The sequence below is a fragment of the Dipodomys spectabilis genome, unplaced genomic scaffold (genome assembly GCF_019054845.1).
Source record: "Dipodomys spectabilis isolate Male_0828 unplaced genomic scaffold, ASM1905484v1 ptg000137l, whole genome shotgun sequence".
NCBI classification, from domain to species: domain Eukaryota; kingdom Metazoa; phylum Chordata; class Mammalia; order Rodentia; family Heteromyidae; genus Dipodomys; species Dipodomys spectabilis.
In genome coordinates this window covers 9,264,975-9,292,281 of record NW_024870814.1, presented here as the reverse complement: position 1 = coordinate 9,292,281, position 27,307 = coordinate 9,264,975, and the positions used below count along the sequence as shown (strand labels likewise).

Genomic DNA, 27,307 nt, shown 5'->3' with positions numbered 1-27,307 from the left:
TCATAAAAGTGTCTTCTACCATCAAATCATCTCCCAAACTCTGCAGGCAACTTTAGGTTTCTCTTTTCTAGTCTAGGTAACCTGTGGATGCAAGACCTGTGGTGATTCACTGAGTTGAGCCAATCCTGCAGAGGTGCCCAGCTCTGACCAGCCCTTGCTGATTTGCATGTGTCCATAGCACAGCCCACTGCCCTGAACACTTCATAGTCTGCTCACACTCTGTGCAGGAGTCAGTCCCAGTCAGCACACAGCATGGACATGAAGGTCCCTGCTCAGCTTCTGGGGTTCCTGCTGCTCTTACTCCCAGGTAAGCAAGAACAATGCTGGTGATTTACCCAGCCTAGTACAGTAGGGGCTCTCTGGTACTGCAAGGAAGGCCTCTTGTAACATGATTATCAAGGATGGTATTTGTTTTATGTTTCCAATGCCAGGTCCCAGATGTAACATCCAAATGAAGAGTCTCTATCCTCCCTGTCTACATCTCTTGGAGACAGAGTTTCCATGGCTTACAGAGCCAGTGAGGGTATTAGCAGTTCTTTAGACTGGATTCTGCAGAAAGCAGGGAAAGCGCCTAAGTTACTCATGTATGGTGCAAAGTAATTACCATTCTGGTCCCTTCTTGATTCAAGGACAGTGGATCTGGGGCAGAGTTTACTCACACTATAAGCAGCCTGCAACGTGAAGATTTCCCCACTTTTTACTGTCAAAAGTCTAGTAGCTACCCACTCACAGTGATACAAGCCATAACATTAAGCTCCCAGGGAAGTAGAGGTGAGAGGTTAGGCTGTCCTGGTACCTCCACCTGATAACACAGCTTCTCTGATACATCTAGAATCTAAAGGTCACTGGAAGATTTTAGTAGAATTATCTTGGCAGAATTCCCTGTACTCTACCTCTCTGTCTGCAGAAGTATACACTTGGCAATGCCTCTCCTGATTCAATAGAGCACACAAATCATAACAAGGGAGGAAACTTTGAGAGTGTTATATGGGTTTCTTTTGTAAAATTGAGACATGTTAGTTAATTCAAGCAAGTAGAGTTTCTTTTTAATAGAAGAAATTATTAGCCTATAGCCATTCCAAGACTGGCTTATTGAGTGAGGCTAAATGCAGAACTGGAGTATTCTCTGATGTCCCTCAGACCCACATCATCTACTTGTGAAACTGGAGGCCTTCTTACCTAGGTCCTTTCCCTGTCTTGAAACCAAGGCTGAGTACCAAATGCTTGTAGATTGATCTTGACAGGTGATCCTCCATTCCTCCCCTCTGCCCTAGCATATGATTTCAGGTTTCAGTAATTCGAATGTAGTGTCTTCTTATTGTCGATGTTCAGTAGGATTCATCATGCAGAAACTCTACAGGAAATACTGGAGGTTTCCACAAGTAAATGATTAGAAGAATCTGCATAGCACATCAAAACAATAATTACACCAATGTATCCCCACTCCATTCTTTTGTTAGAAATCACCAGGTTGTACACTGGTGGACCAGATCGTTACTGCTTTTCTTTTTGGTTTGTTTTCATTTTGGTTCTTGTCCTTGGGATGAAACTCAAGGAAAGGCCTTGCTTCTTCCTTGAGCTTTTTGTGTTCAAAGCTAGCATTCTACCACTTGATTCACAGCTCTACTTCTGATTTTTTATGTGCTTAATTGGATATAATTGTCTCATAGACTCTCCTATTCAGGCTGGCTTCCAACATCAGACCTCAATTCTTAGCCTCATGACTAGCTAGGATTACAGAATGCGCCACTAGTACTTGGCTCCTGACATTTTTATTGTTATTATTAAGGATCTGCACAGAGGGCTTACAATTCCATGAGCCAGAAGATGTGTATTTCCTGTTTGAGCTGTCAACTTGACTCTTTTTCTATCTGCACCTACTGCATGCACACTGACTTAACCACGATGCTCTATGACAAATAAAAATAAAGTTGGAAAACATAAGGGCAGATTTCTGAGTTTAATACTTTCTGGGTTATCCTGAGTGTCTTACATTGCCATGGAAATTCTAGGTTGCATTTTCTACTTTAAATATTGTTTTAGGGAATTTTAATTTCGCGTGGTTTGATTCTATGTTTCAACCTATAGAAAATGTAAAATGATGTTGTTCTCCAATTTATGTCTATGGAAATACATTTGAGTAGCTGTGTCTTCTTTACTCTAAAAGAGGTATTTTTTTCTATTCACTGTGGTTGCATAGACTCTACTAAGTTATTATTATATCCTATGATTTATTTTAATCATTTTAATTTATTTGTACAAATTTCATCAGCAAAAGTAAATACCTGGCTTCTTCACTTCAAATTTAATGTCTTCTTTTACCTCTTGCTTTATAGAATTTGGAGGAAACCATCCTGTATAATTTTGTATGTGAGAATATGATAGTAAATATTTCAACATTTAAAACAATGCGATGGGGAAAATGTTAAAATATTTCACCACTGATTATGATACTTACCAATATTTTACATATATTTCAAACCACTTTGGTGTATTTTTTCATTATTTCTGTCTTCCTTAGACACTAGTAGCTTTTGAATATTGTGAATAGATGTTGACTTTTAGAAGTATTTTAATATACTCATATTATCTTGTTTCTAATATTGTTAGGATTGTGAATTTTACAGATAAACCTATTGTATTAAAGTCAATAGAAATGCAGCTGATGCTCAACTGGTAGAGTACTAGCTGAGGGACAACACTCAGACCCTTAATTCAAGACCCACTTCCAACAACAGCAGTAAAAAATACAATCATAGAGCTGGGAGCAGGTGGCTCAGGTCTGTAATCCAAGCTACTCTGGAGGCTTATTTGAGGATCACAGTTCAAACCAGTCCAGGCAGCAAAGTCCAGGAGACTCTTATCTACAATAAACCAGAAAACAGGAAGTGGTAAAGTGCTTGCCTTGAGCTGAATAGCTGAAGAGCATAGGTACAGTGCCCAGGCCAAGTGTTCAAGCCACACAACTAACAAAAATAATACAATCATGTAATTTCAAAAGAACTTTCCAATTTAGCTTCTTCAAAATATTGTCCTTCAGTGAAGGAGGACGGACAAAGTGGGAAGTAGGATTAGGAGTAAGAGGTAGAGGAGAGCAGGATGAAATTCTCCCTTTCCTAAGACAAATTTTGACAATGTGCAGAGGAGACCATAGGCTGAAAACTTTGAGTACGTAGGATCAAAGGTCAGAGGAAGTTCTTGTAAAGTAAGCTGAAGCTTGGAAGACGTGAAATACTGCAAAAACAGGACTCTAACCAAACAATGCTCTAGGTGAAGTGGTATGAGTCTCACACAAATACATTGTGAAGCTTGTCAAATTGGTAGTACTGGTGTTTGAACCTCAAGGTCTTTGATCCATTTGGAGTGGATTATGATTCAGGGTGATAATATAAGGATTTAAATTCAGTTTTCATGTTTCTAAACATGTATAGCCAATTCTGAGTGCACCATTTGTTGAAGAGACTGTCATTCTTCCATCTTTGTTTTTGGCTACCTTACTAATGATTAGGTGGCCATGGGCCTGGGAGTTCCTTTCTGGGTCTTCAACTCTATCCCATTGTTCTACAAACCTGTTCATGTGCCAGTACCAAGCTGTTTTTGTAAGTACAGTTTTATAATAGAGTTTGAAGTATTGCTATTCCTCCAGCAGTGTTCTTCCTGCTAAAAATTGCTTTAGCTATTTGGGTTTTCTATTATTCCACACGAATTTTTGGATTGCTTCTTCTTGTTGATTGAAAAATGTTGGTGGGATACTGATGGGTATTGCATTGAATTTTAGATAGATCTTGGCAGTTTTGCCATTTTCACATGTTAATCCTCCCAATCCTTTATTATAAAGAGAGTGGATAGAGCAGACCACCTTGTCATAATCTTTAGAGGACATAGTTTTAACTCTTCACCATTTAGTATAATGCTGACTGTAGGTTTGTTCTATATAGCCTTTATTATATTGAGGAATGTTCCTTGAGTTCCTAGTTTCTCCAAAGCTTCCTCCACAAAGGCACATCCACAAGTTTTGTGGCTCATTTTCAACGTAGTGTCCATGAGTACCATTGCTGCATTTGCTCACCTTTTGTGCCTACATTTCTGTGACTCTCCTTACCCTCCCAAGTTATATGAACTAACAAACAAACAAGACAAGAAAACAAAACAGTAATAAAGAAAATATGTCTTCTTTGATTTTTAGTTCCTTTTTATAAATGTTATTTTGTATGGTCAGAAATAAGGATACAGGATGAACCATTGTAACAAAGAGATGTACAAGACACTATGTTGAAAATGAACTTTACAACTTTGCTGGGGAGTTGGTCGGGAGGAGTTGGGGAGGTGGGGAGGAAAGGGATGGTAGGGGAAAAAATAAAGGAGTAAAATTGCTGGGTAGGATATGAGCTCATTACCTTTCTCATGTAACTGTAACCCCCCTATACAATATATTTTCAATAAAAATATATGTTTCAAGTAAAAAATAAGTATACAGGCATTGTGTCTCTCTGTTCTTTCTTCCTTTAGTCTCACTTTGTGTACATGCCTAGAGACCTATATTTTAGCTATAGACTCCTCACATGAAAGAAAACATGTACTACTTCTCTCTCTGAGTTTGGCATATCACACAACATGATTTTTCCTAGGTCCATCCATTTCCAGGCAAATGACATAATGTTATTTTTTCTAATGATTATGTACAATTCCTTTGTGAATAAGTAACACATTTAACTGGTCATCTATTGTAGGGCATCTCGGCTCTTTTAAAAACTTGGCTATTTTGAATAGTGTGGCAGTGAACATGGATGTGCAAGTATCTATATGGTATATTGGCTTGTGAGGTTCAGGGCAGATGCAGAGAGGTATGGCTGGGTTTCAAGGAAAATCTATGTTTCATTTTGTGAGGAACCTCCAGACTGTTTCAGAGTCGTTGTGTCAGTTTACATTTACACTAACAGTGCAATAAGATAGCTTTTCCTTCACATTCCCGCCAACATTTGTTATTTGAATTCACAACGTTGGCCAATCTTAGTGGAGTGAGATGGAATCTATGAGTTGGTTTTATTTTTCATTTCCTCTATGGTCAGGGATGATGAATATTTCCGTATGTGTTCCTTTGCCATTCTTACCTCATCTTCTAAGTCATCTATCCTCAGCTCTTTGCTCATTAACTAACTGATTTACTAGTTTTGGGAGGGAGTAATTTATTAAGTTCATTGTATAGTTTGGATATTAGGCTGTGTCTGATGTATTGCTGGTAAAGATCTTCTCATAGTCTGTTGGCTATCTTTCTAGTTTAGTGACAATGTCCTTTGCTGTGCAGAAACTTTTTAGTCGGATGCAATCCCATTTGTCATGTTTCTCTCCTATCTGGTATGCCTTTGAAACTCTATCCTAAAATTTTCTGCCTATGTCCATGAGTTCTAGTATTTCTTCTACTCTCTCTTGTAGTAATTTCAAAGTTTCAGGTCTAATGTTGGGGTCTTTGATCTTCTATGAGTTGTTATTTTTACATGGTGACCAACAGGGATGGATTTCTAGTTTCCTGCATATGGCTGTTCAGTTTTCTCAAAATCATTTATTGAAGAAGCTATCAATTTCCCAGGGTATACTTTGACTCCAAATCAAACTATATCAAATATATGGTTTTATTTCTAGGTCTTCTAGTCTGTTCTATTCATATTTGGATTTATTTTTGTGGCAGAACCAAGATTTTTTTTTAGTATACCTCATAGTAGAGCTTGAGTCTTGGGATTGACCTTATGTCAGCATTCCTTTTTTGCCTAGAATTGTTTCACTATTTATTCTATCTCGAAATCCTAATTCTTAATCCCTCAGATGACTGAGATCTGAGAATCATGGCTCAAAGGCAGCCCAGGAAAGAAAGTCTATGAGATTTTTATCTCGAATTAATCAACAAAAATGCGAATTGTGGAGCTGTGGCTCAAAAATGCAGGGACCATGTCCAGGTCTTCAGTTCAAGTACCATCTCTAGAATGCACAAATACACACACACACACACACACACACACACACACACACACACACACAATCACAGAAAGAATGGAATTTATTACTTCTACTAATTTTTTTCATCTTTGTTAACCAAAATTATGAAACTGTTAGAAATGTTTTGAAATATATAACAAGTGCTATTCTGAGATCATGTCATCAAGGTATAAAAAAAGAGTGCTAGGAAATGTACTTGCAAGAGGGTTTGAGATCAGAAGGAAACAGGTAGAAGAATAAATACAGGAAATGAGTAGAGTGCAGGTAAGAATGCAGTACATATGCCACAGAACTGAGAAAAATAAGGGAAAGGGTAGGTCTAAGGAGGGCTGAATTTTCTCAAGATGTATTGCATGCATGAATCACTTCATTGTAATGGCAAACATATCAAAACATAACTTAAAAATTCACAAACATGGGCTAGGATGGTGGCTTGCCTTGCATGCATGACACCCTGTGTTCGATTTCTCAGCACTACATAAGCAGAAAAAGCCGGGAGTGGCGCTCTGGCTCAAGTGGTAGAATGTTCCCCTTGAGCTGAAGAGCTGAGAGACAGCCCTTGGACTCAGAGGTTAGGCCCCATTATTGGCAAAAGAAATTGTTAACAAACATGAAGGAAAGTGTGGTGAGAGAGGAGTGAGAATTTTAAAAGGGATGACATTGAAGAGGTATTGTATGCATAAACTGGATTGTGGAATGGCAACTCCTTTGTACAAAGACCTAAAGAAGATAAAAACCTATTTTTCAAAACTGCTCCTTTGTGTATGGAAAAGCTCAGAAATTGAGAAAGATTCCTAAATTTCTAAAATCCTAATCCTAAATTCCTCACTATCATGGTCACTTTGGCCAAAGTTAATAGCCCTATAAGCAGAGATTATGAATTTTGTACATAATCTCAGGTGTAAAGTACAGACTTCATTTCCCATTTTGATCATGCTGAGAGTAATCTAGATGATGTCAATGGTTTCTGGTCAGTTATGACTACTGAAGGATTTATTTATTGAGAAATGTATAATTTTTTTGTACTTGGTTAACCTTAGTGAATATATTGCTCATTAGATCATTTGCATCTGTTTAATATAATCGCTCACATTGTGTTTATGATATAACTTGATGAAGTTTATCTACTTCGGTCCCACAGGTGAAAATAACGTTTTTAAATTTCATTTTATTTTTTTAAATTGTATTGTATTTTTAAATTTTATTTTTAAATTTTATTGTACTTATTATCTTTTAGGCCAGTCTTGGGGCTTGACCTTAGAGCCTGGGCACTGTTCTTCAGCTTTTTTAATCAAGACTAGTGCTTGAAGACTTGAGACAAAGCTCTAGTCCTAGATTTTGGGGTTTAATTAATGATCAGAGTTTCACAGACTTTCCTGTCTTAGTTGGCTTCAAGCTAGGATCCCCTCATCTCTGCCACCACGTATATAGCTAGAATTATAGTTATGAGTCACCAGTGTCAGGCATGGAATTAAACTTTAAAGAATATCTATTCCTATTTGAGAAACAGCCCGTCTACCAAATTTTATATTTTCAACATTAGAGACCATACAGAACTTTCCATTGTCACCACTCCGGGACAACTCCAAAGATCTCAGTTGTATAAGAGGAGTGCAGATCTGTCAGCAGATCTCTCTGGATTCTGAAGATCAGCACTAATCTAGGATATGTATCACATGATCTCTTCCAGAACAAGTGTGAACAGCTCAAAGTCAACCAGCCTTCACTTTCAAAGTAGCCCTGGGTTCTGAAGAAGCTTCAGACAACACCATGTTCCACATATCAAATTTCAAGATAATGGCTAGAACATAAACTTCAATTGACTGCATTGGAACAATCCTGCTTAACTACAGAGATTCCCATTTTGCTGTATGAATACTAACTGATGTCAGAACACTTGAACTTCATGTGTGAAAATCTCAATTTTGAAGGATACCACCAGACAGGATCATGTCTATGCCTCTGGACTGAGAAAAAAGAAGAGAGTTACGATGCAGAAAAGCTTTTCTTGCCCTTGTACCCAAGCCTTGCAGTGACCTTCAGAGCCTGTCTCCTTCTAGGAAATACTCTGAGCAGGTAAACAGGAGAAGCTGGGGCAGTCCAGACTTTCACTTCTGCTTCCCTGGGAGTTTTAGGTTATGACTTGTATCACTGTGGGAGGAGTATTGTAACCTTGTTGACAGTAATAGGCAGGCTGCTGAGGGTGTGAATGAACTGTGTCCTAGATCAATTGTAACTGAACCTAGACTGGGCAGCTGATTCGAAATTGACTGCAAAGTAGATCAGGACCTTAGGAGCTTTCCTGGTTTCTACCGATTCCAGGATAAACTGCTGCTAATGCTTGAATGGTATGGCAAGAGATGGTGACTCTCTCTGTTTCCTGGAGACTAGAAGGGATGACAAGAAACTGGGTCATCTGGATGTCACATCTGGTACCTGACAGAGGAAACATGGAAATAAATACCCTTACTGATAACTGTGTTGTAGCAGAACTTCCCTAGAATGACAGTATGAATTCACCACACTGTGCTTAAATTTACAGTGCTGTCTTTGTTACCTGGAAGTGAGAGCAACAGGAGCCCCTGGAGCTGAGCAGAAAACCTCATGTCCATGCTGTGTGCTGACTGAGAATTACACCAGCATAGGCTTTGATTGGACTGTGAAGAAATCCTCAAGTCAGTGGTCTGTGCTTTGGGTACATGCAAATACGCATATATGTTATATGTTATATGTTCACATTTACATACTGTCATTAATTTACTTTTCTACATTGATGTTGGCTAATTAGAATGATTAATATAAATCTATTTTGTATGTATAAACTTAACTGAAGAATACAGGTCATTATAGTTTTGATTCTGAACTTTCAGTACTCTTTTAATCAATGCTATTAAGATATGGTATTTTGTCTTTTTTCAGTTTAAATCCTCTTGGCTCTCACCCTTGCTGAAGCTTTACACAGGATCCACAGGACTATGGCTGGATGCTCAGAGTCTGGTTACAGGATTTCCCAAAAGAAGTTTCTGGAGTGATTCAGATGAGTGACGACATCAAGAAAGTTCCACCACACATACTCCTCTTCATCCTGCTTCTGGGGGTTTAGACTGAAGGTTTCAATGAGTGATATCCTGAAGAACTAAAACTTGATTTGGGGCATATAGAATAAAGCAAATCATCTATATTAGTCTGAAAGTTGTTGCATTGGAAAACCACTTACCCATACACATTGTAATGCGACCAATGTTGCTAAGTGTGGCCATTCTCTATTCCTGATGAAAAGTGTCTTTGAGGAATTGATGATTATTCTATCTCTAATCTCTGTGACAGTATGTATAGGAAAGATGGTCACCAGGAACATAAAGTCAAGCCAGTCTTTTAAAGAGCTCCAACCATAAGAATGGCTTAGCCTAGGACCAGAAGAAAATAGATCCTGCTCCTACAGGGCTCATCTGCTGGCCATTTTCTTGGATGTCTGGGTCCTTGGTGGGTTCCATAGAGAATATTTGGGACATATTTCACTCTGACCATCACCAGCCTCCTGTGATTCACATAACCAACTATTACTCTCTACAGTTTTGTAAACTTTCCTCTCTACAATTGAGCCTCCACCACAAACTTCACAGAGAATGAGTCAGAGATTTTACTGCTCCAGCTGTGTCCTCTCTGCTCAGTCCTGCTTTCTCCCATGGTCATTGTTTGCATCATTGGCTGTGATCCTGCATAATCATGGAAGAATATGTAGTGACAAGGGAAGATGGAGTGGAACAAACTAACTAGAGAATATTTGAAGATAAGCTTCACCATGAACATTATTACATGACATGATTCCTTCTCTATCTATTCAGAATGTTTCTCATCTTTGAAACTGTTACATAACAAGGGAAACTGAGGCTTCAAATCCTTGTGGAGATAGGGTTAGTGCCCTGCCAAACTGTCTTTTCCCTGTGCCTAATTAAAGAGAAATTCTCACATTTCTATTTTATTTTTATTGCATTTTCTTCTGATATTCTATCATGATTGTAAGACAAGCTGTCCTACAGTTACCCCATCTTTGCTTAATATCACAATGGTAATAGGCAAAGAGAAGAAAGGTGAAAAAATGCCCCGGCGGGTGTTCCTACTCATTTAGAAACTCAAATGAAGCTGACCTTTGTATCTAGTAACTTATTTCAAAGTTATTTGGTTTAATCCCTATATGTCTCCTGTGTCCATTCACTCTATATCTTTGCAACTATTAACAGGTGGTCTAAGACCTTTACATCCTTTTCTATATGTAGAAAATGGAGTAAGCTAACTAATAATATTTAATGTATATTTTTTTCTGACACTAGCTTTTCTTCATTATCTATACCACTAAATTTTATTTTATTTTATTTTTTTTTGTCGGTTGTGGGGCTTGAACTCTGGGCCTGAGCGCTGTCCCTTAGCTCTTCAGCTCAAGGCAAGCGCTCTACCACTTGAGTTACAGCGCCACTTCCAGTTTTCTGGTGGTTTATTGGAGATAGGAGTCTCATGGTCTCTCCTGCCCGGGCTGGCTTTAAACCGCGATCCTCAGATCTCAGCCTCCTGAGTAGCTAGGATTACAGGCGTGAGCCACCAGCGCCCGGCTACCACTAAATTTTAATTTAAAAAGTTTTACTGTAATTTTAAATAATTTGGAGGTAGACACTTCTTATACATAGGTAATCTTCAACTTACAATGGTTTTCATTCCAATGGATCAATAATGGTAATTCTTTTTTTCTTTCCACTCTCTCCAAAGCAGTGTGTGCTCAGTAGCAATCTAGATTCATATTTTCAATGCTTATGTTTACATGGGTGATTGATACATAGTACTAATACTCTTCATTGATAGCTATCAGGGGTACTAAGCCACAGTTTCTAGTAAAATATACAATGATTATAAAAATAGGCTTTATGTTAGATGTATTTGTCCAACAGCAGAATAATGGAAGTGTTCAGAGAGGCATGTAAGGTAGCTTTGCTACCTAAAGTGGTTCTGCAGGATATTTGTAATAGATGCATTTTTTTTGTCATTTGTGGGGCTTGAACTAGGCCTGGGTGCTCTCCCTCAGCTCTTCAGCTCAAGGCTATCTCTCTACCACTTGAGCCACAGTGCCACTTCGGTTTTCTGAGTGGTTTATTGGAGATAAGAGTCTCACAGACTTTCCTGCCTGGGTTGGCTTTGAACTGTGATCCTCAGATCTGAGCCTCTTGAGTAACCAACATTACAGGCCATTCAGGACATTGTAATACAAGCCACTGGTGCTCAGCTTGTATTATATGCATTTTTGAAAAATAATATATCCAAACTACAATGGATTTATCTTGGTGTAATAATAATGTTTAGCATAATTTTCACTCTGATTGAATTTTTTAAAAACCTTGTAATCAACATTCTGTAACATCTTAATAGACTCTATATATGTTTCTGTATATGTATTTTGCATGTGTATGAAAATAGGTGAAGAATTCCTCCCTAAGTTGATGACCACCCACAGTGGGCATCATTCCCAATGTTGGCTATTCTTTTTGAATTCATGGCATTTTATTTTTATGAGTTCATCTATTTTCTGATCTCAGAATTATTGGAAAAGTTATTTATGTCAAATCTTTAATACATTGGAACTGATTTCCTCCTCACATTGGCAAATTGTGTCTTTCCATTATGCTTTTCTCCATTTTTTCACAATGTTTATAAGTACTACTCATCTTTTAAAAATATTTATTTTATTGTGATAGTAAGGTGAATTACAGAGGGATTATAATTATGAGTCAGATGAATACAGTGATAATAGATAATGAGATAATTTTGTACTATCTTGTTTATTCCCAGACTCTCTCCCAGTCCCGCCCTCATGTCTCCACCTATGAAATATATAAAGTTGTATAGTTCATTGCCATCCATCTCCGTGAGCTCCACTGCTGCCCCTATTCACAATTTTTACCTCGAATTCTATACAATTCTGTATTCCCTCAACCCTCCTGAGTATGTACACTTGAATTCACCATATATAAAGAAAACAGAATCACAGAATCATCAAAAATTAAAAGAAGAAAGACAGATCTTTTGTTCTGTATCATTCAGTTAATTTAGATATATATGTATATATATATAATTTTATGTAAATATGAAGAGGCATGTAGACATTCAGCCTAATTGTTTTTCTCCTAATAATATTCTCTTATGGTCTGATTTTGTGTAGCTATTTAGAATCCTGTATGATTTATCATATCCCAATGCGGTCTTTTCAGGTACCATCTATACCTAGATTTCTCTTGGGCTCTGACTTAGACCAAACCAAGCTGCCCTCATTTTGACCATTCCTTCCAGCAGGTGGCAGGATTTACACACCAGTATCCAGTGAAGATCATTAGGGGCAGGGCTGGCAACCTTGTAACAATAGGCTCTTGATATATTTAGCCAGTGATTTCTCCAGGCCCTTCACCTGCAGACCTCTGGAACACTAGAGTCAGCCTGTGGAAGTTCAAGATAGTAGAAATTTATTCTCTTCATAGGTTAAAAAAAAAAAGCTCTCACAGGCCTCTGGATCAAAGCAATTTTTCTGGTTGGGAGCTATCAGTCTGCCTTACTCTCCTCACTACCTGTTACAGACAACTTCTCTGACGTGATCTAGTTTTGAGATTGCTAATATTCACAGACAGAAAGGAAGAATCTGGGTATCATCCTATTTATTTGCAAGGGTGAGAACACAATGAAGACCCAGAGAAGATATCATTACATTGGAAGACCAATGAGAAAGAAACAACATGATATATAAAGCCATTGTGTCAATGCCCTCTCCCTTACTCACTGATTTGGTTCTGACCACCTTCCATGTGACACTACATGCGTCTTAATTATTAGTTTTCCACGTGAGGAAGCAGATTTTGAATAAATAAATCGCCTTGCTTTTTTGAATTATTGTATGTCATCATAAGATTATTAAACATAGCATGTAAATTGATAACATGTGGTTGTAAGTCCAAAATTAAAAAGTTTAGCTGGAGATAGTGGCATATCACAAATACTGAGGTAATTTTGGTCTTTTCTAGTAGCAACAAGCTTTTGTTTCAGCCCCCTAGCCATCAAACCACAGGAAATGGCTTACTTAGGCCATTGTTAAAATTGCTTCCTTGTTTTAAGTGTTTTTCTAATTTATGTAGTAAAGCCAAATGAGGGAAAATTTACCTCAGCCTTAAACCTGATCTTAAGGAGATTCCACATTTGTGAGGATTGGGAGGTGGTCAAGAGGCTTGAACTCTGGGCCTAGGTGCTCTCCCTGAGTTCTTCAGCTCAAGGCTAGTGCTCTACCACAAGAGCAACAGTGTTACTTCCATTTTTCTAGTGGTTAATTGGAGATAGGATTTCAATGGACTTTCCGGCCCAGCCTAGCTATGAACCAGTAGCCTCAGATCTCTAGCTCTTGAGTAGCTAGGATTACAGGTGTGGACCACCAGGGCCTAGTGAGAATCCACATTTTATTTTATGTTTATATGTATGTGTTGGAATAGACTGAGACATAAAAACAGTTTATATCTCTCTTACTATGGCAGGGAGAATGTTCCAATGCATAAAGTTATTAAACCAGTTTAAAATGTCCAGAATCTCTATTCTCTCTATATCTTCACTTCTTCCATATATCTATATAAAACACTCATTTTGCCTTTATCTTATCCCTTTCTAGAGATAATTTCATTACAGAGAATTGAGATTAGCACACAGGAAAAGCAGGTCCTCATCCCTGCAGGCACCAGTAGATCTACGCATAGGACAGCAGACTGATTGTGACTTGTCCTGTTTGAATGAATCATATTCTCTAGTCTAAAACTAAGACACATGGGCACCATGTACCTATGATGATTTCCTGAGCTGAACCAGCCTTGCAGCTTTATCCATCTTTGCCCAGCCCTGCTGATTTGCATTTGCCTAGTTCAAATGTTACTGCCACAATGATTTCATAATAAGCTGTTCACACCCTATTCGGCAGTCAGTCCCAGTCAGCACACAGCATGGACATGAGGAACCACTGCTCAGCTCCTGGGGCTCCTGCTGCTCTGCCTCCCAGGTAAGAAAGGATAATACTTCTCTCACCCTGTGTGGTCAGTGATGCCTGTGGCTTCAGGGAAGTCCTGTAATAACATGACTAATAATGTGGATATTTGCTTTTATGTATCCAATGCCAGGTGCCAGATGTGACATCCAAATGAGTCAGTCTCCATCCTCCCTGCTGCATCTCTAGGAGACGGAGTTACCATCTCCTGCAAAGCCAGTCAGGGTATTATCAATTATTTAGCCTGGTATCAACAGAAACAGGGAATGCTCCACAGCTTCTGATTTCTTATGCAACTAGTTTGGCCTCTGGTGTTCCATCAAGGTTCAGTGGCTGTGGATCTGGGACAGATTATTCTCTCACCATCAGCAGCCTGCAGCCTGAAGATTTTGCCACTTATTACTGTCAACAGCATATTAATTACCCTCCCACAGTGATATAAGCCATAATAAAAACCTCCTAGGAAAGCAGAAGTGAGATACTGGCCTGCCCCAGCTGCTTCTCCTAGTTCCTCTACCTGTTGACAGTGCTTCTCAGAAGCAGCCAGATTCTAAAGGAAGAACTCTGTCTGCAATCTAGCATTCTGTTCTTCTTAGCTCCAGCAAAATACCCATGGCACTGAGTCTCTGATTTAATAGTTGAAACCAATAGTGACATATGAGGAGTGCCCATCAATTATTTTGGACATTCCACATCACTAAATTATAGAATAGATTATTTTCAGTCAGTTTCTTCATAGAAACTAAAACAGCTGCTCAAATAAAAATGATCTTTCTTTGGTTTTCTGAATTTACATATTAAAGAATCTACAAAACAATTTATGCAGGCCACTGATCTTCTGAAAATTAATGCCTTCCTATCCTCTCCAAGCACATCTGTATTAAGTGATGTTTTGATTTCTTACTTTAAAAATATCCAGCTTACAGGATAAAATATTTCTATAGTCTGTCCATGAATCATTATCAATGTGCTAACCCCTGCCTCATTCAAGCCAGCATAGATTAGAAGCTCCAATTCTATTGGCAAATCCATCTTCTTCAACTTAATTTCCATTTGTTAGAAAAGGTATCTACTATTTTGCTCAGAAGAAACAAAAGAATTCAAGAGCAAGATGATCTCAAAGACAAGGAAGAAATGGATAATATCAGAAAAGTGAGGATATAGTGTTTCAAGAAGCTCATGCAAGCTCCCAAGTGTGTGCTTAGAATTATGAATGTAAAAGTTGGAATTAAGAGGCTTCACATCTTAGCCCAATTCTCAGTTCCATTTGTTTGTAATTAATAATCATCTCAAAAAAAAGATAAAGATGACTTCTGACACAATGGACTTCTATTGTCATCTTCACAGAGCCAAAGACCAGGAGAGGGAAGGACCAGGACTAGCACCACATCAGCAGTGTTGAACTTGGGTTCAGAGTACTTCACAAGCTGAGAGGACTAAACTGGAACCCCCCCCCCCACACACACACCCCTTCATGGCTCAATCTAGCAGAACCAGCGGCACAGAATCTTGTGAGGAAAAATCTCATTGCAACCCTCAATCACCTATAATAGGTTTTAGAATTTTATAAGGTGTAATTCATATAAATGTAAAGCTTTTTAAATGTGGTCTATTTTATGTCATTATTCTATTAATCAATATGCTTTCAATGCAAATTCAGAAAGAAAAGCAGACAAGAAAGCCATTTCAAAATATACAGATTCTTCCAATAACAGGATGTGTATGTTTAATACATTGAGTGACAAAGTGGAGAATATATTTATTTTGTGAATATATTTATTTTCCTGACTTCTATACAAGTGTTCTAGCAAATGAGCCATTCCCCATCAATTCTTAATTTTTTTAAATTGGGCTGGCATTCAGACTTTGTATTCTCATAATATGGAAAAATGGGTTTTAATCTTTTCACAAGGATTCACTGAAACTTAAAATCCATGATGAACTTGGGTTAGGAAGGGTTCAAAATTTCCCTTTCTTCCATGATTATAAACCAGGCATCACTCTGAGCCGCACTAATTGTAAATAGATATAAGTTGAGATCTAGATAGAACAATGACTTAAAAGAGAAATTTCTACTGCCGTCCTAATTTCTTTATGAACTGTTCAGTCAATAGATGTTTACAAATATTACTGGGATTGCAAACAGACTCTAGAAAGCTCTTGACAATGTACAAGGTCATTAAGATGTTAGAAAAGAATCAGGTGTTGAGACAAGCTCTTCAAACACCCAGAGGCAAGGCTGGACAACAGTTAGATATACATTCAATGGATCTGAATCCCCAAGTCACATAGATTCCCCAGAATTCTCAGCCTTTCTTGAATAGAGTACCTGCATCCTCCCCAGGGAGGAGATCAGACCACAGTACCTGGGGCTGTGCCACCCTGTCCTTAGTCTTGTTTCAACCCGATTAACAGACCTCATTTTCTAAGTTGCCAAATCTAGCAATCGCATTTAAATAATCAGAAGTTGCCATAGTGTAATCATGAATGCCTAGCTTACTCCAACCACTGCAGTTACTTTCCAAACATGTCTGTGCCTCCCTCTCACACCTAGACTAATGCAGAAATAAGAGATATTTAAAATGATTTACAATGCTACTCAACCTTCACAGCAGCTATTCTTTCTCTCCTTTGCTACTTTTGGGTACTACTTCTGATCTATAAATATAGAAAGTAGAGGTGAGCCCCTCTCATCTCCGGACAGTAACAGAAATTTGGGAACATGTAATAAGAAAGAGATGTAAGAGAACTAAGGAACAGGTGCTTAATGGGATGGAGCTTGAAAGTAATTTACGTTGAATCTGATCTGGAATATTAAATTGGTACTGGAACTGTGGATGTACTACAGCCCTTTTGAGAACATGAGACATTAAGACAGTATGGCATTTGAGAAAATAAGGCATTAAAAATCCATAAGGAAGCTGGGAACTGGTAGTTTATGCCAGTAATCCTAGCTACTCAGCAGTCTGGAATATGAGGATCACAATTTGAAGCCAGCTGAGACAAGAAAGTCGATGAAACACTTATATCCAATTAACTACCTGAAGGGCTGGGAAGTTGGCTCAGTGGTAGAGCGCTTGCCTTGCATGCCTGAGGCCCTGGGTTCGATTCCTCAGCACCACATAAGCAAAGGGCAAAAAAAGCCGGAAGTGGCGCTGTGGCTCAAGTGGTAGAGCACTAGCCTTGAGCTGAAGAGCTGAGGGACAGCTCTCAGACCCAGAGTTCAGGACCCACGACCAGACCCAAAAACAAAACAAAAACAATTAACTACCTGAAAAACAGAAGTGCAGCTCTAGTTCAGAGTGTTAGAGCACTTAAGCCTTGAGCACAAAATCTCAGGGACAACGCCCAGGCCCTGAGTTCAAACGCAACAGTTAAAAAAAAAAGTACATGGTCATTGTGACAAGTCACAAATAATGAAGTAACTTTGGTCTTTTCTGTTAGCAACAAGCTTTGGCTCCAGCCCTTGAGCCATCAAACCTCAGGACATGGCATACTTAAACCAGTACTATATTTGCTTTTAATAATTTTTCTATCTTATGAAATAAAGTAACATAATCAAGGAAGAACTTGACTCAGTCTCACATCTACTGAAGGAGAAGCCATCATTTTTTTGGTTGTAGAGCTAGAACTCTAGGTCTTGGCGATGTCCTTCAGCAATTCAGCTCAAGGCTACTGCTCTATCACATGAGCCATAGCAAGACTTCTGGGTTTTTGTTTTTTTTTTTTTTTTGGTGGTTTATTGGAGGTGACTCTCACAGACTTTCCTGTCTGGGCTGGTTTTGAACTATGATCCTCAGATCTCCGGCTCCTATGCAGTTAGGTTTACAGGTGTTAGCCTGTATTCATATTTTATCTTGTGTTTATATGTGCGTTTTGGAATAGACTGAAGCATGAGTTCCTGGAAAATATAGCAGCTTATGATTCCTGCCCTGTCAGTGACATGATGCAATGTCTAGAAAAATTAGAATAGTTTAAATGACAAACTCCATTTTCTCTTATGTTCACAGGTATTTTGATATCTTGAGCTTGAAACACTCATTTTTCTCCTTAATCCTCTCTTTCATGTTGTTACATAGAATTGAGATTAAGACACTTAAGTAAACCAGGTCCTCACCCTGAAGGCACCAATAGATATATTCATAGGACAGAGGATTGATCATGACTTGTGATGTGTAGTTAAATCACATTCTCTGTTCTAAATTAAGATACTTGGGCACCATAGACTTGTGATGATTTCCTGAGATGAGCTAGTCTTGCAGGTGTTTCCATCTTTTTGCACATGTCAAGGTCACAGGGCACTGTCACAATGACTTCATATAGGCTGTTCACACCCTGTTGAGCAGTCAGTCCCAGTCAGCACACAGCATGGACATAAGGACCACTGCTCAGCTCCTGGGGCTCCTGCTGCTCTGCCTTCCAGGTAAGGAAGGACAGCATTTCTCTATCCATTATGCCATGTGCTGACTGGGCTTCAGGGAAATCTGTAATAACATGACTAATAATGTAGATATTTGCTTTTATGCTTCCTATACTAGGTGCCAGATGTAACATCCAGATGACCCAGTCTCCCTCCTCCCTGTCTGCATCTCCAGGAGACACTGTCACCATCTCCTGCAAAGCCAGTCAGGGTATTAGCAATTATTTAAACTGATATCAGCAGAAACCAGAAAAATCCCCAAAGCCTCTGATCTTTTACACTTCAAAGTTGGCCTCTGGGGTCCCATCCAGGTTCAGTGGCAGTGGATCTGGGACAGATTATTCTCTCACCATCAGCAGCCTTCAACCTGAAGATTTTGCCACTTATTACTGTGAGCAGTATGCTACTAGACCCCCCACAGTGATACAATCCATAACATAAATCTCCCAGGGAACCAGAAGTGAGAGGCAAGGCTGCCCCAGCTGCACTTTCTGGTGCCTCTACCTATTGACAGTGCTTCTCACATGCAGCCTAGCTCTGACAACTATTGCAAGCTTTTCATTCAACTTTCTGCAAAGGCTCCTCTGTATCTCTGTCTCATTTCTCCTCCTCTGTCCCTTGAAGCACAGACATGGCCATGTCTCTTCTCCGATACGGGCATCCTTTGTGATTCACATAGTAAAACGTAAGCCAGCTAAAATTCTCCAAGCAGGACTTGTTTTAATACAGGAAATGAGTCTAATCATTAGCATCTGTACTCCTAGGTAAATATAGAAGTTGGCACTAGGAGTGAGGAATGTCCAGTTCTGTGAAGGTCTCCTAGGATTTTGGGTACATAACCCTGGGATTCAACAGACTGTGGAAAAAGCCAGTGTGAGCTGCTGATGCTCTCACCTGACCCAGCAACCACTCTGGGGTATTCTCCACGTCTCAACTCTGTGAAGATGTCAGCCTGTTTATGTCAATAAATGCACAAAATCCTAATGTTGCAACTCTGCAAAAAAACAGAGAAGGAAGGGATTTTCACTTCTACAACAAAGGTAATGATCATAATGATGGTTTGAGATAGCTCACAGCCCAGGATCGTCACTATTTCCCAAATTCTCAGAAATATTCTCCCTAAGCGATGGCATTAGAATTCACTTAAATTTGATTCTGTTTTGTCTACCAGTCTGAAATGATAAAAAATAAAATATAAAAGTACATTAAGTCCTTGAAGAAAGTATAAAAGCTGAAAATTGTATGAAACATCACAAGTTGTTCAAGATATTACAAAGGAACAAACAATTGAAAGAACTTCCTTAATAAAACAAGTGAGATGTAAAACAATACAAATATAAAAATAGAAAAATAAATTACTTGCTTTAAGATTTGATTTCCTGCTATGCACAGGGGACTCATACTTGAAATGCTAGCTAATCAGGAGGTTGAGATCTGAGGATCAAGGTTTAAAGCCAGCCTGAGCAGGAAAAGCTTTGAGACTCTTATCTATAACTAACTACCAAAAATCAAAAAGTTGAGCTGAGGTCAAAGGCACAGAGTGCTAGCTTTGAGCAAAAATGAAGATCAGAGACACCATCCAGGGTATATGTGAAGATAGATAAATAAGATATAGATATATGTATATATGTTTATGAATATATAGATATCTGTATATACACATTTATGTATATATGCATTTATATTGTAAGTATATATACATGTATATGAATACACATATATCTGCATATATATTTATTCATATATGTATATATTTCCTTAATGATATGCAGAAACATTTTAATTTGATGTGTTCCCCATTGTCATTTCTTGCCCATATGCAATAGGATTCCAGTTTATAATTACCTATGACCTTATCTTAAAGTATATTTCCTTGTTTCCCTAAGGTTGTTTTAAACTTTCATGTCTCACACTAATATCTGATATACTTGGCATTTTATTGTGAAATTGTGAGATCAAGGAAATAGACTCTATATTCAATATGTATATACCAGTTTTCACATACACAATTTTTGAAGACACATTCTTTTTATTTTAATAGTGAAAATACCATATGCAGGGGTTATTATTACATGGACAGGATAATGCATACGTTTCTTATCAAGAATTGTTCCCTCCTCCTTTGTTTCCCTTTCCCAGTCCTCTCCTTCTCTCCCACTGCCACCCGCAAAACAACCCCCTCTACCAAAGTTGTAAAGTTCATTTTTCAACATAACAACTTGTACATATTGTTGCAATGGGTCCACATCTATCCCTATTTAAATTATTGGTTTTTTCCCTTCCTCTCCACAAATTATACCAACATCAAATACAGTGAAAGCACGGGTTATACAGTGGAGGAGGAACATTCAATGCAAAAAAGAAATCATCTTATAAATATATTAGAAACAATCACATGAAAGAAAACACATTTGCATACTTATCTTGGGGTTCATTTCACCTAACATCAACTTATCTGACCTTACCTGCTTGTCTCAGACATATACTAGTTATTGCAAGTAAGGGAAACCATGGGACCTACGTTTCTTTGGGCCTGGCTTACTTCAATTAATATAATTTTTTCCAAGCCTTTCCATTTCCTAACAAATGGGGCAATGTCATTCTTTCTGATGGAGGCATAGAATTCCATTGTGTATATATACCACATTTTCTTGATCCATTCATCTACTGAGGGGCATCTGGGTTGGTTCCATATCTTAGCTATGGTAAATAATGCTGCAATAAACATAATTGTGCTGGTAGCTTTAGTATGGTCTTGTTTGTGATCATTTGGGTAAATGCCCAAAAGTGGAATTGCTGGGTCATAGAGGAGCTCTATGTGGAGTCTTTTGAAGAACCTCCATACTAATTTCCAAAATGGTTGAACAAGTTTACACTCCCAACAACAATGCAGTAGGGTTCCCTTCTGGACACATCCTCTCCAGCATCTGTTGTTATTAGCGTTCTTGATTATAGCCATTCTAACTTGGGTGAGGTGGTATCTCAATGTTGTTTTGATTTGCATTTCTTTTATGGCTAGAGAGGTTGAGCATTTCTTCATGTGTCTATTGGCCATCCTTCTTTCCTCTTCAGAGAAGTTTCTGTGTAAGTCTTTAGCCCACTTATTTTTTGGGCAGTTGTTTCTTTGAAGATTTGTTTTGGGGGGATTTAATTTTTAGAGTTGCATGTATATTTTAGATATGAGACTCTTGTCTGTTGTATGGTTAGTGAAGATCTCCAAATCTGTGGGCTTTCTATTGATCTTGCTAACTATGTCTGCAACTTCATGCAAGCCCATTTGTCCAACCTTTCTTAGATTGGTTGTTTTTCTGAGTCTCTATTAAGAAAATTTCGGGCTGTGCCAAGGAGACCTAGGGTTTCGACTATTCCATCCTGTAATACTTTCCGGTGTCTGCTTTGACTCTGAGGTCTTTGATCCATTTGGAGTTGGTTCTGTTGCAGCATGATATATAAGGATCTAGGTTTAGTTGTCTACAAATAGTTAAACAATTTTGCCAGCAGCATTTACTGAAGAGGCTGAAGACACATTCTTTTGATACTGGTAAATATCTGATGGCTACCGCTATGTAGATTTATTTTGGGTCTTGTCATTTGTTCCATTATTCTCCAACTACCCAAAGCTTGCTGAGGGTGAAAATTTGCACAACTAATTCAAGTAAAATGACTTTCCAGGTAGCCTTTCATGAGCTGGATGTCTGGAGGAGCTTTTTTCTCAAGGGAAGATTATACACATAAGTTTACTCTTTCATGATCTTGCAACCTGTCTATAGGTTTAGAGACAACACCTGAGATGTTCTCAGTGTATATTTGCTATGGGTGTGACACAAGATTTCACATTAATGGTGCTAATCTCTCAAATTGTTCTGAAATTACCCACTTTATCTCTATCTATCAAAGTATTTGGGCTTGTAGCTATGAGCCACTACACCCAATATTTTAATAGACCCAATATTTTTAAAATGTCAAATCAGAGAAATAATTCTACATAAAGTTGAGTTTGATCTCAATTGTTTCCCTTCTCCTACACATAAACCTTTAATGATCTGCCTCTAGGAGTTTTCCAGAAAAGTATTTTCACCTTCAGTTTGACCACAAGAATCAGAAGCTAAGTAGTTACTCTTCCCAAAGGACTCTTTTCTAAAAGTCTATTAAATATTACTTCCTGCTCCTATTCTGATTTTATTCTATGTATTCTATCTGTTTGGTAAGTCAGTCAAATGAGTTAATGTGAGTGGTTTAAACAAAAACTGCACCAGGGGAAATCACAAAATTGGCTTTGAAACATGTAGTTTTTGCTTGCTGAGTCCCATGGTGTGGATCCTAAGGACGCAATGTCCAAGTTCAAATACAAGTCAATGCAATTGTTGCATTCCATAGGAATCAGATGGTGAAGACAGCCTTCAAGGCAAAGAGCTAGTGTTAAAAAATAAAGGTGGACCAGCTGATTGATTCCCTCTCTTAGCACAAGTAGTCGGTGAGTAGTTTGACAGCATCAGGCTGGCATGTAAAATCTGAGCCAGAGCCATCACTCTACCATTGTAACTTTTAGTGTCACTCAGAACACCTACCACTTTGCCAAACATCACATATTTGACATCTCATAGGGAACACACATCTTAGGTAACCAATAACCTTGTGGCCATCAAATTCTCAGAATTAATGATGTCCTTATTCTTATTTTCATGAACTGCTAAAAAAATGTCTGAGAGGAGGAACTAATTGCATTTGCTACTGAATCTGGCCTTAACCAGATGGAAGAGGTCCAGCTTTGTGAATATTGAAGGAAATATCCACAGTTCAGACACGAGGACTAAACACTGACAATCCTAAAGATTGTTATGTCACAATTCCACACCAGAGGACAAGCCAAATTCAAACTCAACGAAGACCCAGAGTTCAGATCTTGAAAGACATTTACATCATCATATTTCTGGGCATGCAGCCATGTGGGAGGTCACATAAAGTACCTGAATTCCCATTCAACAAAAATTCCCATTCGCTCTATCTGGCAGGTGTTTACAAAGGTGGCTATGGTTTATTGGTCAAGTCCAGGCTGGCCTTAGCAGATGGAGTAACTATGCATGTGATGGTCAGCAGCAGAGAGAGAACACCTGTAGATGTTATCTTGGCTTCTGTTGGATAAATACTTACTGGGCTAGGTAGTGTTGCAGTATACTTCCCTCCTGTTTTAGGGTAATAGCATGAATTCCCAAAATAACAAAGATTAATAACTTTGGAGGAGCAAATTAAATTTTTTGGCCCTGAGCCAGCAGATAATGAAAGAATGAAAGAAAGGAAGGAAGGAAGAAAGAAAGAAAGAAAGAAAGAAAGAAAGAAAGAAAGAAAGAAAGAAAGAAAGAAAGAAAGAAAGAAAGAAAGAAAGAAAGAAAGAAAGAAAGAAAGAAAGAAAGAAGGAAAGAAAGAAAGAAAGAAAGAAGGAAAGAAAGAAGGAAAGAAAGAAAGAAAGAAAGAAAGAAACAAAGAAAGAAACAAAGAAAGAAAGAAACAAAGAAAGAAAGAAGAAAGAAAGAAAGACACTGAGAACAGGAGTGATGCTACCTCTTTGTCAATAGGAACCTGAGCCTGACAAGCTGGCTGCACAGGTGTCATGGTGCACATGTGCCTGAGACACTACTCACATTGCCATGATTCTTTAGGTGCTTGTTGCTGAATATTTTCTACTTCATTTGGCCTATTTATAAGCACACCCTACAATGATGCTTCTTTTTCCAGGATTTTTTAAATGGAGTAAGATCTCCAGTTCACCCAGATGTGTGAGAACAAACGCTGCCCTCTGAGGTGGGATAAGCCATGTTTGCCCAGTCAGCATGAATTTTCAGTAGGAGCGATGATAATTAAAGTGTCTTATAAGTGTATGTGGAAAGAATTGGAGGCGGAAAGATTTTGAAATTTTAGTGCTATCCCAGAACCTGTTTTTCAGAATCCTCAGCAATGAGCAATATACGCAATAGACTTAAAATTCACACACTTGATCAACAGGTCCTTATGTTTCTGAGGAGAAACACGCTGACTGAAAGGTGTCTCAGGATGAGGGATATTTGCTGACTTTCCTTGAGATTAGTGAGAACAGCAGGAAATCACCCAGCCCCACAGAGTAAGCAAAACTAAGCTCCTTACTGCTGGGTTCCATTCCAGTGATAGTGAACATTTTTCTTCACTGAATCCAAGGCCACCACATGGCAGAGCCTTTGTTACCTCAGGTTCTCAGCTCCATCATTCTGGAGAGTGACTGCTTCTCAGAGCAAGCAATTCAGCCCTGGACAGAGTCTTCTGAAGATCCAAATCTCTCCAGTTTCTTCCAGAGCCTGAGAATTGAGGTCAGCCTTCACATCTCTACACTCAGGATAATCACATGAATATTTAGCTTTTGTGCTAAATATGCCTTGGCATATGCCTTCATCCTACTTAGATGCATTGAGATAAATCACTAAGACTCTCAGAATTCCTAGATTCTAGGGTGTGCATCATGAAGGCAAAGATGGCTACTTTTGCTCTGAAACTGGGTTGGGGTGTCCAAGGAAATGCATGATATGATATCTGATTGGTAAAATTTTTATATATGTTTTATCCAGATCCAAATTTTTCATTAGAGGCAGTTTTACTAGCTTGAGACGAGATGGAGACTCTCTCTCTCTCTCTCTCTCTCTCTCTCTCTGTCTTTTTTTTCAGTGTCTCTCTTGTGCTCTTACAGAGGCAACTGGATATACTAGTTATCTTTTAAGGGATGATGGATGATGTTTCCACTATTTGGAAAGAATAAAGTCAGAGGCATGTATGGTTGTGTAGCAGTGATTTTTGTTGAAGTAATCATGTCCAGCATCAACACTTACACTTCATCCTGATGAACAGTGAGAAGTAATATCAAATGGCACAATGGTAGCAAAATATGAGAGGTCTCAGTAAAGGAAAAGTACTGGGGATAGAAGATACTAGTGTTTTAATAGTGGCAAATTATGAGTCATAATCAAGAAATCAGTGTAAGCATGTATCTGCAAAAAATGGTTCTACTATATCATACTGATCATCATCAAGCTACTGTAAAATATTTTTCAATATACTCATTATGTTTCATATATTTTTACTTAAAGAAATTAAGTGGCTGGTACCTGTGCCTCACATTTGTAATCCTAGTTACTCAGTAACCTGAGATGCAAGGATTGAATTTAAAACCAGCCCAGGCAGTAAATCCAAGAGGTTCTAATTCATCTGTGTTCAACAGGGAAAGTGGTCTGTATTTCTCTTTTCCTGTTGAGGTTTTGCCTGGTTTGGGGATTGAGATTGGGATAGCTCCCTCTGTTTCTATTTCTTGGTAGAGTCTGAGTAGTATGGGTATCAGTTCTTCTTAAAGGTCTTATAGAATTTCGAAGTGAATCCATGTGGTCCTGGACTTTTCCTTGTTGGAAGATGTCTGATTGCTTCCTCTATCTCATTGTAAGACATTGGCATGTTTAATTGATTTATTTCTTCTTAGTTCAGTTAGGGCAATTTGTATTTGTCTAAATATTCATCCATTTCTGCTAGGTTTTCTTTCCTTAGTGAGTATAGATTCTTCAAATAACTTTTTATAATTGTGTGGTTGTTTGGTTATTTGTTCTAATATTTCCCACAGCATCCCTGATCTTATTGATTTGGGGTTCCTCTTGTCTTTTTTACTTGATCTTTCCAGAGGTTGATCAATTTTATATTGATTTGTTTTAAAACACTAGAATTTTTGTGTATGTTTTTCATTATAGAAATACTGTACAGAGGGTTGCAATTACATGAGCAAGGTAATGAGTACATTTCCTACTGAGCATTTTTGCTTCCTCCTTTCTTTTTCGCCTACCATCCCTTCCCTCATACTTCCACTATTACCCTCCCTCTTCTCACCAAAGTTGTACAGTTCATTTTCAACATAGTGTTTATTCTTGACGTAGGATTATCATTCCAGGTTCCACTGGAGACATTGTACTGACTCCAACTCCTGAATCTCTGGACCTCTCTCCTCAAGACATGACATTCATCATCTGCAGAGCCAGTGAGAATGCTGATATTGAATTTTGGAGAGTTTCAGATATTGGTACCAACAGAAACCAGGACAGCCTCCAAAACTTCTGAGCTGTAGAGGATGCAACAGGCAAAGTGGGATCCCAAACTGGTTCAGTGACTGTGGGTCTGAGATAGATTTCAACTTTACCAAAAATCCAGTGGAGACTGAAGGTGCTGCAAATTGCTATGGTCAGGAGAATAACAAGTTTCCTCTCACAGTGCTCTAGTTCAAACAAAATATTCTTCAGACAGCTGCTCACTGAGGTTCACTGTCTCAGGTATTTCTCTTCCACTGAGCACTTCAACCAACACTCTCTAGATTTGTTTCTACAAACTGTAAGAATTATAAGAAAGAAATGCAACAACTGGTGTTTGTGTGTGTGTGTGTGTGTGTGTGTGTGTGTGTGTGTGTGTGTGTGTGTGCATGTGTACAACAAAATCAGATGGATCGCTTGGTGTTTTCCTTCCTATATAAAAACCACTTAGGAATTTCATACTTTGTACTTTTTACTACATGAGCAAGGCCTTTGGAAAGAAAAGATTTCTGAATTTTAAGAAAAACTTACTCTCAGTGCGCTTGATCTTACCTGCAATCGCAATCTCCTCTATTAGGAGGACATGTGTTTCAGGACATCCCAGTAATGTCACAAAATATATTTCTGTAATAAAAGACATGATGGCACATGCCTGGATTCTAATATATGGGAGAAGCATAGAGGAGTTATGTAGCCTGAGAATGGGCAGGGGAATTGTGTGAGACCCAATAACTGAAAAAATAACATAAACAAAGGATG

At 38.4% G+C, this 27,307-nt stretch overlaps 1 long non-coding RNA gene across 1 annotated transcript; it reads right to left on the bottom strand.

Moving 5' to 3' along the window:
- Positions 1-218: 218 nt before the first annotated feature.
- On the bottom strand, positions 219-26,730 carry LOC122116734. Its single transcript, XR_006149007.1, has 5 exons — positions 26,717-26,730; positions 24,815-24,816; positions 18,580-18,867; positions 8,104-8,113; positions 219-294 (listed from the first exon to the last, which is right to left on the bottom strand). It is a non-coding gene; the product is annotated as an uncharacterized LOC122116734 (long non-coding RNA).
- Between the last annotated feature and the right edge of the window lie 577 nt (positions 26,731-27,307).